General features: G+C 60.4%; 1 protein-coding gene across 2 annotated transcripts in view; it reads left to right on the forward strand.

Moving 5' to 3' along the window:
• The first annotated feature begins 8,290 nt into the window (after positions 1 to 8,290).
• Positions 8,291 to 11,819, forward strand: part of IGF2 (insulin like growth factor 2) — a 16,054-nt gene continuing 12,525 nt past the window's right edge. The window contains exon 1 of one of the 2 annotated variants that reach the window (XM_040466247.1): positions 8,291 to 8,384. The gene's annotated coding sequence lies outside the window, so the exon portion shown is untranslated. Of the gene's footprint in view, positions 8,385 to 9,174; positions 9,198 to 11,819 lie in introns of those variants that run through there. The other variant, XM_040466248.1, reaches the window with a different exon arrangement.

Raw genomic sequence — 11,819 nt, forward strand, 5'->3', positions numbered from 1 at the left:
CCTGGGGTGGAAGGGAGGTCCTTGGGGGTGACTTCCTTCAGCCACCCCCTCACACACAGTGTGGCTGAGCAAGCCGAGGTCAGCGGAGGGCCAGGCGCCCACCCAGCTGGAGCTCTTGCTGAGGGTCTGCAGGGCTCTGAGGGACTTGAGGCTGGGGGCTGGGGGGTGGCCGTCACTGTCAGGCCAGGTGGTCCCTCCCCGTGCTGGTACCACCTCAGTCCCCGTAGCCCGAAGGCTTACGTGAGGCAGGGACTCGGGGACCCAGGGGGCCTCCGGAAGGGGTCTGGCCAGGCCAGGTTCCCTCCTTCCCGTGCCACCCCCTGTCCCCGCCGGCTGCTGGCAGGAGAGGGGTCAGTGCCAGAAAGAACATTTTGGGGACGGAGGCAGACAGGGGTCTGGGAACCGCAGAGATAAACAGGGAGGTGGGGGCCTCCTGCCTCCCTCCCTCCACCCAGCACTATTGTTTCTGGGTTCTTCACAGGGACAGGGAGGCAGATTCCTTCGAACGTGGAGGCCGACCGAAGCGTCTCCCCATGTCCCCTGCAGCCTAGTCAGGCTGTGGTGGTGCAAGCAGCCCCACCCTGCCTCAGCCCAGACCTCCCACCTCCTGCCCGTGTGCAGTTGTGGGGGGACCGGTCCCAACGGTCTCCCTGGGGCTCCCCAGGAAGCTGGGCCTCGGGCCATATGACAAGGTCACCCCATAGTCCCCACCCTTCAAGGCACTGGGCTGACCACATGGGGTCCTGGGGGCACCGCTGGGTCTGTGGCTACGCTGCACTTGGGATCCATCAGGCCGGGAGTGGACATAAGTCCTGTTCCCCCCAGCTCCCTGTACCCGGAGGGGCTCAGAATTTCTAGACCCAGGAGGCCCACCCCCGGACCAGCCACACTCAGGGCTCCCCATCTGTGACCCCGTGAGGCGTCCTTCCCCACCGTGCCTGTCTCTGGGCCTGGACAGGGAGGACAGTAGGGCCCCCAGCCTGAGCGGGGCGAAGGGGGGGGGGGAGGGCTGGCCCCGCCCCCTCCAGCCCCATGTGGAAGAGGCTGCTGAGCCATCAGAACCTGGGGGGGGGAGGGGGCCACATTCGCCGGCCTCACTCTGACCCCCTTCCCAGCCCATCTGTGTTTTTGGAAAACAGAGCCCGCGCCCCAGCAGCCCTGCCAGCTTGTGGCTGTTCACGCTGGGACTTAGAGCCCCCCCTTTGTTCTTCAAAGGCCATCCTCACTTCATAACTTGGCCCTGTTCCGGCCCAGCCTCCCGCGGGGCCACCTTGCCTGCCCCCCAACGCCCAAGGGGGGACCTTGGAAATTCTCTTCCTTCTTTAGACCTCAGGTTCTGAGCTGTGGCTCAGTCCCACGTGGATGCTCAGTGGGCAGCAAGAGTGGGGCTGGGAGGAGTTGAATTTGGGAGGTCCTGGAATAAAGCTGAGACTCTGAACCTGGAGCTCTGGCTTTCCCTGACACTCTCTGACCCTCTATGGCCCTCCCTAATCCTCCCTGGCCCTCTGCGACCCACCATGACCCTCCCTGACCCTTCCTGGTCCCCCATGGCCCTCCATGGCTCTCTGTGATCCCCACTCTGGCCCTCTCCAACCCTCCCTGGCCCTCCCTGACCATCCCTGGCCCTCCCTGGCCCTCCCTGGCCCTCCCTGACTCTCCATGGTCCTTCCTGGCCCTCCGTGGCCCTCTGTAACCCCCCTGGCCCTCTCCAACCCTCCATGGCCTTCTCTGGCCCTACCTGCCTCTTCATGGCCCTCCGTAGCTCTCTCTGGCCCTCCATGGCCCTCCCTGGCTCTCCATGGTACACTCCTGAGGTCTGCTCATCCTGTCTAAGGAGATCTTCAAGAGTCAGGGGTAGGGAAAAGGTGGAAAGGCCCTCTCCAGGGTCCAGAGGGTGGGTTGATCCTTGGTTGCTCCCTGGGGGTGCTTTCTGGACCCCAGCTGTGGGAAAGGAAGTGGCAGAGAGGTCAGGCTCTGGTGGAAGTTAGCTCTAGTCACACAATCAGCTCATAACAGAAGGCAAGCTGGGAGGCTTCCTGGAGGAGGTGTCTTGTGCCCCTACAAAGGCATCTCAACCTTGAGGACAAGTCCATGTCAGGCTGTCGCTATGGGTGGAGCAAACCTAGGCCAGGGATGGCTGTGAGTCAGGTACAGCCCATGCCACTCTCTCTGGAGTCACAGTGACAGCTGTGTTCACACAGAACTGATGTTCCCCGGGCCCTTCTCCATGGCTGGGCATGCACTCGTCCCGGTCAAAAAGAAGGGACAGGCTAAGGTCTGGAGGACATGTGGGCACCTCCCCTCCCCTCAAGCCTCAGCGTGTCGGGGCCAGCTGGAGTGTCGACCTGGGCTGGTGCAAGGCTGAGGGGAGAGAGCTGGGAGGCCAGGCGGGGGTCGTAAGTCCTTGCTGTGCTGCTTGTGGCTGTGTGGCCTTGGGAAAGTTACCCTGAATGTCTCTGGGCCTCAGTTTCCTCATTTATCTGAGGGAAACCAGAGGAGACTGTCCCTGCCTTGGCTGCTGAAGGGTCCAGTGTGGTGGCAAGGCATGTGGTGGGGGTGGAGGGGGGTGGCGGGGAACCGGTCCCGGGGGCCTGCCGCAGCAGTGATCAGCAGGCCTGTCCCGGACACCATCAGTTCCTTCCCCAGCAGGACAGACTTCTTCCAGACCGTGTTGCCACCTGATGCACTGCCCCCATGGGCCAGGTGTGGGGGGGAGGGGTCACAGAAGGCCAAGGCAGGGCTTCAGGCTTAGCGATCTGTCCCGACTCCGCTGCTTGCTCCCAGTGTCCAGCAAACTGCTTGTCTCTCTGGGACTCTGTGGCACAGACACAGTACCATGGATCTGGTTCTCCTCCCAGGATCGTGGGCAAGAGGAAGCTGACGCAGTCCCCACATTGTGGTCCATGGGCATGTGGGGGCCCTTGCCAGGCGGGCAAGCTTCCCAAGGGAGGAGACTCAGGGCTGGGGTCCTGGGGGGCCTACACGGAAAGGAGAATGAGACCAGCTGAGAGAAATGGAGAAGGGAGAGCAAAGCCACTGTACAACCTGGGGACCTGTTGACCCGAGACCCTCATGGGGGAGATATCTTTGCAGCTCCTGGGACTCCCCAGACTACCAGCCCTGCCCTGGCTGAGCTCCCTCTCCCCAAACTCCAGAGCCCTCTTGGGTAGTGACTTTTACCTGCAAGGGATAGACAGGCCTCTGGAGGCAGGTGTCCCAGCACTAGCCAGGCCCTGTGGCTTAGCTACCAATGGTCTAGGATGCATCTCCATACAGTCTCAAGAAAGAATATTCTAGTGCCAAGGGTTAGGGGAGTCAGGGACAAATACACATTCACGTCGGGAGAGCAGAATAACGAGTGTTTATTAGCATTTACCCTGCACCAGATGCTGGTGTCTGGGCCTCTGTGCACCCCCACATGGGACCCATGAGGTTCAGAGGGTGAACCGACCTGCCCACATCCATTGGCAGAGCCAGGGCTTGAACTGGGTCAGCCGCCAAGCCTCCCCTAGCCATCCCTCTCCCCCATGTGAACACATAGCTGTGTGAGCAGTGCAACGTGGCCCCTGGGCCCTGTCAGGCTGGCTCCCCCAGGGCCCTTGTGATGTGACCTTGGGACTTCAAGGCTATGTGCAGTCCCCAGCAGCCTCCCCTGGCCTGTCAGACTACCTGCTGCATGGACACGGCAGAACCACATGGTATCCGACGGTGCCAGGCTCCTGGGACAAAATCTAGCGTGTTCAGAATGGGGCTCCGGGTTGTCTCAGTTCTGAGGTTTGGTAAAGTGACGTAGTTGCCCAAAAGGCTATTACTGATTTAAGGAAAGGTGGGTTTTCTGAGGCTGCGGCTGCACTTCTACAAGTAGCCACAAGGTGTCAGTCTCGGGCCAGGTTTGGAAAGCCCTGCTGGGAAGAGCGCTCAGACAGCAAAATTCAGCCCATCCCTGCTCATCCCAGGGTCTCTGCCTCTGGACGGGGTCCCAACATTCTTCCTGGAGCTTCTCAGTAATCGATCTGATTTTATTCTGATACGAATGTAATACAGGGCCCTCTAGTTTTCAGAACACAACAATGCTTCTGGAAGGTGGTGCACCTGTGGCTTTGGGCATCCACCTTGCCACATCCTTTGGTGTTGGGGAGTCCCCCAAATGGAATTTGGGGATTTCCCTTATGCCTCCCTCCACCACCTGTTCTGTAATGCCAGGATGGAGGTGGATAAGAGCCTCAGATCTGAGCACAAAAGGGTAGAGATCACCTGTACCCTGATGCTGTAGGGGGCTCCCTCCATAGACAGAAATATACCTTTGCCCCCCAGCCCTCTCCTCAGAGAGTCTCAAGTTGTAGTGTCTAAAACTGGTGGGCTCTTTCCGCTTTAATTCTAGAAGCGGCCGCCAGGTGTCAGCATGAGGCCGCTCAAGCAGCCGAGTGGAGGAAACCTGGCACTTGGGCTTCCTGGGGGGTGCTCCAGGACTCTCTTGAATAAGTGAGGACCTGGCCAGAGACCCAGGATGGGATGATCTTCTCCCAGGCCTAAAGGCAGGAGGGGCAATGAGGTTATTATTATGAGGTGTCCCTTCCTCCCTGCACTCCAAATTTGTCCCTTGTGTGTTCCCTCCCACTACCTGTATACCCTATAGGCCATGTGCTCTCCTTCCACCAAGGAAAACAAGTGGAATGTAGGCTTGTGGGTCACAAGCCCCACACCCACTTCCCTGACCCCCAAAGCCTCTAGTCTTGTCTCAGTGGTGCCATGGCTTAGCTAGTCCTCCAGGGGTCCTCCCCACCCAAAACCCTTTCCTCTGCTCCTTTCCTCTTGCTTGAGCATTCTGGGCTCCAAGATTTTGATAGACTAAAATAACCCTGCATGACTCTTTTTTGGGCCAGGCCTGAGATGGGACTCCAGATCAAGGCAGAATTCAGATTCAAGATACCGTTTGGGAGCTGGGAGTTTCCACGTTTTCAGGAGTTTGATCTGTGGGTTTGAAAGGCCACTTCCCTTTCAGCCTTTTAGCTGCCCACCTTCTCAGTCTGGTGAGCCTCCCATGAAATCCTCACGTCTGGCTTGGGGTCAGCCCTTCACTCTCCCTAGCCCCACATGTGGCTTGGCAAGTCCTGGCTAAGTTTTCCCATAAGAACCTGGCAATAGCCCCTTGAAACATCTGGGCATCTTGCAGCAGATAGCAGGGGACAGCACAGGATGCAAAGCCTTCAAGCCACAGAGCCCAAAGCAGAGTCAGAGCCCATACAAGCAGGTGACTGCTGCACCACAGGAACTGTGGACTGCTTCACACTGACTCCCTTCTATGTGCCCAGACCTGACTTAAGGCCCTTTAGCATCCCTTCGTCCCTCCCCATCCAAGAGCCCAGCAAAGAGTCCCTCCTGCCCTCTTCCCATGAGGTGGTGTGGCTCTGGGGCATCTGCATCCTTTGGGGCACAGCTGCCAGACCTGAGTACCCCCCTCAAGTCTCTCTTCCCCACCCAAAGTCTTATTCTCTCCATTGGATGTCCCTTCCCTTTGGCTAAGGAAGGGAGTTCAGGTGATGGCTTGAGAGAGAAAGGGAGAGGGAGAGTTAAACCCCAGCATGTGCCAGTAAGCTGGGTAAACTGGGGTGCAAGGGTACTGGGAGGATGGGAGTGGTGGCCTTCTGGGAAGTACAGACGTCTTTGCCTTTCAGCGAGTCTTTGCTGTGTGGTCTGCTCTCCCTGCAACCTTGGGAGAGAGGTTTAAATTCCCAGTGAGATTTAGTCCAGTCAGGGCAGCACATCTGCTGGGCCCTCCCCCAGCTGCTGATGGCTTTGAGGCTGTGCTTCGATTGGAGTTTCAGCCAGACTCAAAGGCTGTGAACCCAGCATCCCACCCAGGGTGTCCGTGATCAAGCAGGACTGGTGCTCAGAGCTGCCATCTGCCATCAAGCATGCGGTGCAGGGGGGCCAATCGGGAGTAACTGGTGAAGGGAGGAAACTCCCAGACAAGTCCCCTGCCCTTGAAAGAAGGAGGGACATGACGACGTTGCACTGCAGCTGCCTTGGGAGCACCTGGAGAGAGGTTTTTCTGATCACTCTCGAACCCTGCTTCATTCTGCATATGGCCCATCGCCATTTTACCCGTGCCACGCCCACTGGCATTCCAGGGTGTCAAGTGACTGCCAGGTGTCAATCTCGGGAGGCCCCGCCCACTCTCCACCCCTCCAGATAGTCCCACCTCCTAGCTAAAGGGAGTACTTCCGGTTAATGTCCACGCCCACACACGCCTCTCCGTGGGGTTAGGGGGCTGGCCAAATCTCCACCCCCTAATGCATGTGCCCTGGCGTGAGAAGGTGCCACAGCCAGCTGCCCGGTGGCCTCAGCACCACTGAGTGGGCACAAAGCTACCCAATTTGGAGGGGCTCGAGGAAAGGCATGGAGGGGACGAGGAGGTGAGGGGCAAAACTGTAATTTCAGTTGGCATTTGAGCAGGTGCCGTGGTCAGCGGTGGAGACCCTCTCCCGCTTCTAGGGGCTGTTAATATGCACACTCTAAAAGTGCCCTTCATCGTCTCTCCAGCCTCAGCCTCGTCCCCCACCTCCTCCTCCCCGTCAACCCGGCTGGAGGGTCTGGGCACCACAGCCAGAGCACCCCCTGCTTTGGCGGCGACTGCTAATATTGACCCGACCAGCAGATCATCGGCCGGGCAGTTTCAGCAGAGAGCTTTGGGCACCAGTGACTCCCCCGTCCTCTTCATCCACCGCCCGGGAGCTTCGGGGACTACGCAGCGACTAGAGTACAGGTGACCGGGCTTCCCTCCCTCTTGCTGCAGCCTCTCAGTGTGAGAGAAAAGCTGTATTCTAAGTGTTGAGGCACGGGTGGGCTGCGGGCTTGAGGCAGCTAAAAGTATCACCGTTTCGCAGGAGGGACACACCTCTGCTGCAGGAGGAAGGGTGAGGGCAAGCTTCCTAAGAACAGCCTCAACTTTGGAGGGTACAGGAAAGACAAGTGGGGAGGGGGCTTTTCCATAGGTCCCCACAGAGTCACAGAGGCTTTTGCAAGGAAAATAGGTTTTCCTTCACTAATCTGCCAGGCCAAGTGGGAGGGGCAGGAGTGGAGGGTAGGGCTGCCCTTCCCAGCAGGAGTGAACAGCTGTTTTTGCAAATGTAAAGGGCATGGCTTTTCTGTGTGAGAAATTTGTTCTTGCTGCACCACCACCACCCCCACCCCCCGACCCCCCACCCCCACCCCCCCGCCTCCCAGTCCCAACCAAAGACAAACAGGACACTGTGCAGAGGGCTGGGGGCCCAAGATTTTGGAGCAGTTTTTTTTATACCATTTTAAAAGCAAAGCACCCCCCTTCTCCCCACTCCCTACACCTCCTGACCATAACCAAAGAACCCCACTAAGTATTTGGAAAGGGGAGTGAGAAGGAAGAGGATGGAGGGCAATGCGGCTTGTACCCACGGCAGGATTAAAAGAGTAAAGCTTCTCTCTCCCTGCTGGCGGGCCCAGTTCTCCTGCTGCCTCTCTTGCCCACAGAACTGAGTGGTGGGGCAAGGGCAATTTCCCGGGGGACTGCATGATTCTGTCCCCTCCATGTGGGGTCCCAGACTCCTCCATACACCCAGTGTGGTGTTTGTGGGGACAGATCTCATTTTCCTGGGGAAGCTCAGTGTGCCACTGCACCTCTCCAACTATCCAGGGGCTTTCTGAATACAGAGCTGTGCCCTTTATTTTGTTCCGGACCCCCTCCTTGCTTCCACCCAATGTGGGAATGTTGGAGTTGGGGGGGGGGGTCATATTGTGTATTGTGATCCCCCAAGGCATGCCTTTCGTGTGCAACCCCACCCCATGCCCAGGCACAAGTCCACACCAGCCAGGAAGGGGCAGGCCACCCAACAGAAGGGTCTCCTGCCTCTGTGGGCAAGCAACATTTTCAGGCTTGGCTGCTGGGAAGTCCAGCTTTGGGTGAACTGTGGGCCTCTTCCTCCTTCCCTTGTACTTTGAAAGAGGGGGAGCTAGGCAGCCATAGGGACAGGAAAGGGAGCTACTACCCAAAACCCTGGCAAGGTGACTTTCAGGCCTCCTCACTGAACAGCCAGGGGAGGAGGAGAGGACGGGGCTCCGGACGTGTCTTAAAAGGGTTCATCTCAGGAACACCTTTGTGTTTCCCCTAGGGGCCGAAGAGTCACTGCTGAGCTCCTTGAGGAGGAGGTGGATCCCAAGACCCAGGGCCCGGCATCTCACCCAGCTGAGCCCCCAGCCCAGGCTGCCCCCCAGCTGGAGCCACAGCCCGAGTCACAGCCAGCCAGAGCTGCTGGAGAACCCAGCCCAGAGGTGAGCTGCTGTGGCCTGTGGCCCAGGCGGTCCCCTCGCGCTCAGAACTGAGGCCTGCGGCCAGCCCCAGCCCCACAGAGGTGAGTGTCTTCAAACCCCCAGGGCTGTACAGAGGTGTCCACGGGTTCAGCCCTCCAAGTGTCAGGGTCTGTGCCAGGGCCTTGTTTCCTTCAGTTCATGGAGCCCCTCTCCCCTCAGGCCCAGGGAAGCTGGGGTGTATTCAGAGTCACACCACAGGCATCTGTGAGTCAGGGGGTCTGCTCCTGGTGCCTGCCTGTCCCTTGGTGGCTCAGGTGTGGGTGCAGCAAGCCCCTTGCCATCTGGGCTCCACAGCCATCCTTGGAAGGGAGCTCCTGGAAGAAGAAGGGCGAGGGAGGTGGACAGGGCAGTCCATGGGAGCGGGGTGGGGGTGGGGGGCAGACAAGGTGGGGACAGAATTGGAGGAAGGGGAAAGAAAACAGGGAGGGGAAGAGGGAAAACTCGTCAGTTGTGAATCAGGAGACCCCAGGAAGGCTGGGCTCAGCTGGGGCACATGAGACCCAGGTCCTCCCTGCCCTGGGCTGCTGGGCTGTGGGACCTCACACGAGTGGCTTGACCTCTCTGGGTCCCTATTTGTCAAAGTGGGTGGCAGTCGCAGACCTCCTGACTGCTCAGTTGTGAGAAGAAAGGGAGGTAGTGGCCCAAGGACAGCAGGGGCACTGCAGTGAGGCGGAGGGCCTTAGAGCACCGGTGTCAGGATTCCATTGTGTTCGGCCGGAGGGGCTTCCTGTGTGTGTGTGTTCGAGTGGGGGTTGGTGGGGGGGGACTAGAAAGCCCTGGGGCCAGAGTGCCTGGGACACTTCTGGAGCAAGCTCCGTGGTGGTGGCCACAGCGGTTCACGGTTCACTGACAAGGTACTGGGGTGGGGGCACATGCTGAGCTGCCCTGGAGGGGTGCTCTGCGCCAGGGTCTTGGGGAGCTTTGGAAGTGGGGGTGGGGCGGGTGATTGTTCTTGCGCTGGACCCGCAAGTCACAGAGGCCACCCTTCAGAGCCCTCAGGGAGGGACCTAGCAGGTGACCCCCTTCTAGGCTGGTTTACCCATCTGAGAGAGAGGCCAAGAACATTCTTTTAAAGGGGTCTTTATTCCAGACGCTACATAAAACAGTACAATAGGGGCCTTGCCTGGGTCCTTCCCCAGTGTGCCAGTGCTCAGCCCCCTCCCCTGCACCCCCCACCCGACCCCTACCTACTTTTTGGCTTTTGGTTTATTGATCTGTGGCTGTGGTGTCTTGTGCCCTGGGTAGCTCGTGCTGTCGGGGGCTGGTGGTTCCGGGTGGACCCGCTGGGTCCCTGGTCCTTCACTTCCAGCTGGGGCTGTGCCGGCTGTGTCCCTCCCGGAGCTCAGAGCAGGGCCTGGGCCTCGGCGGCTGGCGGCGGGTGCCCTGCGGTGGGGGAGGGAGGGAGGGGTGCTCAGGGGACCCTCAGAGAATGGAGCAGGGTTTGTAGATTGCTGGGCTCGGACCCAGGGAGCAGGAGCGGCCAGCCTGGAGCCAGAGCTGTGGGAGGGAGCCGGGGAAGGAGAAAGGCTGCCTGCTGGGAGCAGGGGAGCAGGGGAGCAGGGGAGCAGGGGAGCAGGGGAGCCGGGAGGAGGGAGGCAGGAGCCAGCGCAGCCCAGCCGCAGGTCTGGCGTGTAGAGAGGCCAGGATCAGTGGGTGAGTCCGAATCGTGGGGGATGATGATTCTCCGTGGAGCGTGGGTTTGCGATCTGCAGGGGAGGCTTGTGCTGCCCTGGTGCTGGAGCAGGGCAGCGGGGGTGGGGGGGGGGTGGGGGTGGGTGGGGGTGGGTGGGGTAGGGCTGAAGTTCCGCCAGCCAAGCTCTGGACAAAAGGGACCCCAGCCCCACAAGGGGCCTGAGCTGCAGCTCCCTTCCTACCGTGGAGGGCCGGAAGTCGGGGAGAGCCTGACACTGGTCCTGGCCAGGGGCGGCCAGTGCCTTTTTTGAGACCTAGGGTGACCCGGATCTGCCCCCTTCAAGCCTGCCCCTCTAGCCACACTTTTGACTAAATAAGGCGAGGGTTCAGCAGGCAGCCCCGCGGGGGGAGGGAGAGCATGTGCGCTTTCCCCTTGCCCTGATGGCTCAGTCTGGCACCCCAAAGTGGCCTCAGCCATCCTACCTCCAAGGTCCAGGCAGCAGCTGAAGGGCACATCTCCGAACTTCTCCAAGCTTCTCCTGGCTTCTCCAGGGCCGGCGCCTGTGTGGGCAGAAAGCAGGGGAGGGACCCACTGATCAGCCGCTGGCGTGATTGCCCCCCAGGCACCCCCAACCAGGGGGAAAGCCCACACTTTGAAAAGGGGCTCTCACCTCAGCACACGCCGCCCCCCACTCCCAGCCCCTGGGGAAGCAGGCCTGGAGGAAAGGTGGAGAACCCAGAGCAGAGCCAACGGGGGCGGGGGGGGGGGGGGGGGGGCTAAATTCGTCCATAAGCAGAGGCCCTCCAAAGGATCCAAAATCTGTTCTGGGCTCCCAGGGACCCCGTTCCTCACCCCCCCAATTTCACAGGTCTTTACGCAGTGGGGAGTGACTTCAAGGCACCTGAAGCTCCCTTCTCACCCTCCCTCGATCCCCAGGCACACCCGCCCAGGCCAGAAAGCCGGGGACACGGGAGGCTGCGAACGGAGGCTGGCGGAGAGGGGAGGGGGCGGTGATGGGTGGGGGGAGACAGGCCAGATGTTCTTGGAATGGGACACGGGGTGATTGATGTGGACTGGAATTTGAAGGGGGAACATTCCCCACGTGCCTGGGGCTCTGAGTGGAAAATGAACTGTTTTTCATTGGGGGGGGGGGGGGTCCCTGTCCTGCCAAACTAATGTGGAGGACTGCCTCAGCCCTGACTGGGTCCCCACACCTGTCCAGTGGCGTTAACCCCTGCCCTCCCAGAATGTCAGGCTTTGAGCTGCTCCCCTCTAACTGGGGTCCTTCTGTGGGCTGACTTTGGGTACAAGCGATGCTGTCTCAGCCCCAGGATCCCCACCATCCCTCTGTCCCCAGCAATGCCTTTCTCCTCGCAGCTCCTCACCCCTCAGGTACCCCCCCCAGGGTCGCTGTCCCCCACCCTCAAGATCGCCCGGTTCCCAGGGGGTGGCCGTGTTCCTGCCACCAGCGCCCTGCGCCTGCGTCGGGTTCAGTACTGGCTTTTGAGCAATTGACTTTCCCGGCAGGGAGAGAGAGACTTCGCGTGAAAATGCTCTTTCAGAAAACGAAAGGACACCCCTGGCACCCTGGCCACCGCGCGGTCCTGCCCCGTCCCTCCTCCCCTCGCCGGCTCTTCGCTTCCTCCTCATTCCCTCCCCTCTTTCGAGTTACCCAAGCGAATGGGCTTCGCCGTCGTTTGGGGACCGGGAAAGGCGGGAGCGGCGCTCGCGGAGCGCCCCGGCGCGCGGGGGGTGGCCGTCTGGGGTGCTCCAGGGCCCCCAAGCCGAGCCGGGGACGAGCCTGCCCGCGGCGGCGGCCCGGCCGCGGCTTCGCCTAGGCTCG

The sequence above is a fragment of the Herpailurus yagouaroundi genome, unplaced genomic scaffold (genome assembly GCF_014898765.1).
Source record: "Herpailurus yagouaroundi ecotype Mexico unplaced genomic scaffold, PumYag 569, whole genome shotgun sequence".
NCBI classification, from domain to species: Eukaryota; Metazoa; Chordata; class Mammalia; order Carnivora; family Felidae; genus Herpailurus; species Herpailurus yagouaroundi.